General features: G+C 38.0%; 1 protein-coding gene across 2 annotated transcripts in view; it reads left to right on the top strand.

Moving 5' to 3' along the window:
* Positions 1 to 810: 810 nt before the first annotated feature.
* SETD3 (SET domain containing 3, actin histidine methyltransferase) overlaps positions 811 to 3191 on the top strand; it is an 829217-nt gene continuing 826836 nt past the window's right edge. Inside the window, exon 1 of one of the 2 annotated variants that reach the window (XM_044074604.1) lies at positions 811 to 1322. The gene's annotated coding sequence lies outside the window, so the exon portion shown is untranslated. The remainder of the gene's footprint in view (positions 1323 to 3191) is intronic. The other variant, XM_044074603.1, reaches the window with a different exon arrangement.

The following is a 3191-nucleotide window of genomic DNA, read 5'->3' as shown; positions in this document are numbered from 1 at the left end:
ATGTCTCCAATGCACATAGGCAGTCAGTAAATCATTCATCTCTAAGACCGTTGCTTGTAAATGTTTATTCTCCTAAGCCCCTCCTTACACTTTTCAATGGTAACAAAACTTGTCAGAGATTTGGGATGAATGGCTGAGTTTAAGAAGGTCCTTGTGGTCATTAGCCTAGTGCACACCTATGAACTGAATGCCAAGAAATATGCAACTGTAGCCTTCAGCAAATAAGACACCCTGTGTAACTATCACAATGACAACATAACCCTGAAAGTAGATCTTTTGGTTAGGGATATGGGACTCTATGCCGACAATAAACTATGCTTTGATCTCCATGTATCCACTATTGCAATTATGTCCTTTTTCAATGCACAGTTTATATTATCTCCCAGCTGAGAATCCAACTGGAGAACCCCTTGCTGTGGGGCAGCAATGCAAACTGCTGTATCACTGTGCTGTCCACCCCTGTGGTAGTCTCCTCCTTGGTCAAATCAGATCATAAATTAGTCATATTCACATTAACACCGAAGCCTGCATCATTCACCAGTACCTTGATATTTAGTGATTATTAACGGCTAATCTATTAAAATTGACTGATGATCTGGCTAAATACCAAAGCTCTCCCCATCTAGACAACCCTGAACCCATGCGTTGAGGAAGAAGGAAAATGCCCATTTATTTATGATGACTACATAACTTTTAATCTCACTGCCTTATAGTCCTTTGGAGAGAGTGAGTCAGTGTGCGTGTGCCTGTTTTTGCGTGCGTGCGTGTGTGTGTGTGTGGGGGGTCCTAGGTATTAAGCCGTTTATCTTTTTTAATCTGTCATGCCAATAACACTTAATATAATCATAAAATTATATTTACTAATTATAATTACAATGTCCGCCCACAGCAGACCGGGGGCGGGGCTTGCTACTGCGTGTTCTTGTGCATCGTAATATAAACAATCGCGCTAAGTTTGTAAGAACAATGTTTAAATTTTGTCACTGTTTTAGGGCCTTTCTCATAATTATTTTAGTATTTGCTCAGATTTATTTGAGCTGAGAGGTTGAGAAGTATTGTGCTAAGCATAATACAAAGTTCAATACTTGTTATACAGCTCAAACAATATACTCTAATGTGTTTACTTGAACCAGGATAATCGACTAAACTTATTAAAACAATCTTCTCACCTTAAAAGTACATAAAAAGTTACGCGCTGAACGTCATTACGTTTGAGCCACGTGATACCAGGACGTTCCTAGGTCCTTTGCACTCTTAGGAACTAGCCACTACCCTCTCGGAAGATCTGTTGCTGTGGGAAAGATTAACTGGCTGGCACGGAGGTAAGCATTTACTTTAGAACTCATACAGTTGTTGCAAACCCTTCACTTTCTCAGTAGAAGTGTTGAGTTAACAGAATGTATTAGAACTGTTTATTCGATCACATCATATTTATTTCTGTAGCTGTTATAGAGGCATTAATGCATGCAATTAAAAATATAGCTGTCTTTGTCAACTGTTATGATATCCTGAGATCATTTTTGCCTATTTTTGTGTCAACTCTGTTATTTTTTGACAAATTAAAATGTGTATGCTGATTGCTGCATTGGTACTGAGATGACCGGTTTATGGACAGCAGGATTTCAGTAATCTAATTTAAAAAGGGAGTGGTGTTGACAGTTCTTGTTAGTTCTCCATTTGGAAAACGTTTTTTAAGGTATAAAATACATTTTGTTTGAACCTTGTTTTTGGGCAGTGAAAGCACATATGCGTTTTTCATATTTGCATGGCCATGCATGACAAGTGGAGCTGCTGTTGTGCATCCTTAGCTTTGCACAGAAATACGGTGCTATTTGAATACTGTGCAATACGATCCCCCGGTTAACACTGTGCAGTTGTCGCTGTCTTATATTAGACTTTGCGACATTGAGGCTTGCTGTATCTGAAGTAAAGTTTTTGTTGAGACAAGTGAATGTAGGGTATTCAGTAGTTGCAGTCACTGAGAAGATGCCCTTCACTTGCTGTCACTCTTAACTTTGTGTTTAGCCTATAGAAAAGTTGTACTATATCCTGATATAGATTTTAATGAGTTTTGTTGTTGCATAGTAGCTGATACGAGGTGCATTTTAGCAGAAACGATTGAGCAAGCAGTCTTAATGATGTGGTTTGGGTATTAGGTTGGCTTGTAAGCACATGGTTGTAATAAGTGGTGGGTGCTCTACACAAGAGGAAGATGAATGGAATTATGGTTTTGGTTTGTACCACATGATCATCAGTGGACCCTGACAATCCTTAGGTTGCAGAACCTAGCCAAACACTTTATCAATTCATTTCCAAGCAAAATTAAAATGCTACACAGTAAATAATATAGGATCATGTCTAATAATTGAAAATGAAAACTGCAGCTTTGCATAAAAGACATATTTTTTGAATGAACAGTGTTTTCCCTGCACTCTCATAATAAGGCTGTGTTACTATTACCCCATCATACCTCTCAAATGTCCATATTTTGCAGAATGTTCAGATTTGTGCCTCATATTTTTGGACTGTTTCTCATAGAATTTGTGTTTTTTCTGACAAATCACTGATAACTGAAGCCACTAAATAATGACATGAGTTTCAGTTTCAGTCTTCACATCCTTCAGAAAATGTATACTAACATACATCTCGTTATTCTAGCAACTTTCTAAGTTTATAAAAGCAGTATTTAATATTGGTCCCTATTTTGGGGCTTTGCCCCTCTCCATTATTTTAGGCTTTGCCCAAAAGTTTTTTGTTATGAGAAGATGAACTATGGCTCCACTGCCTAAATACAGTAACACTGAGACCACACTGTTTTGGAGAAAAGAAAATTGTGAAAACCAAGCATTCTGTGTATTCTGCTGTTGGAGTTGGTGTGTTTAGTTAGGTGTGGGTAGTTCTGTAAGACAAGGGGAGAGTGCAGCACTCCATCATAGGTATTTGTTTTGCATTAACTATAATCACTGTGTAAGAAGATTGTTATAACAACAAGGTTGTTGGGCTGTCAGTCTGTAACACGCACAATCCTGGAAATGAGTGTTTTGTACTAATCTTTACCATATCTGAAATTCACCCGTCTCTGTCTCATTCACTGTCTTTGTGGAGTGCGCCTGTTATGCCTATGTACCATCTTCCAAAAATATGCTGTTTGTTTGGCTAGTCTAAAGCATCCATATGTATTGCATTTAACT

Source organism: Protopterus annectens, chromosome 6.part0 (assembly GCF_019279795.1).
Source record: "Protopterus annectens isolate FY-2018-M chromosome 6.part0, PAN1.0, whole genome shotgun sequence".
NCBI lineage: Eukaryota > Metazoa > Chordata > Ceratodontiformes > Protopteridae > Protopterus > Protopterus annectens.
Note: the sequence above shows the minus strand (reverse complement) of the source record. Positions and strands in the feature narration are given on the sequence as shown.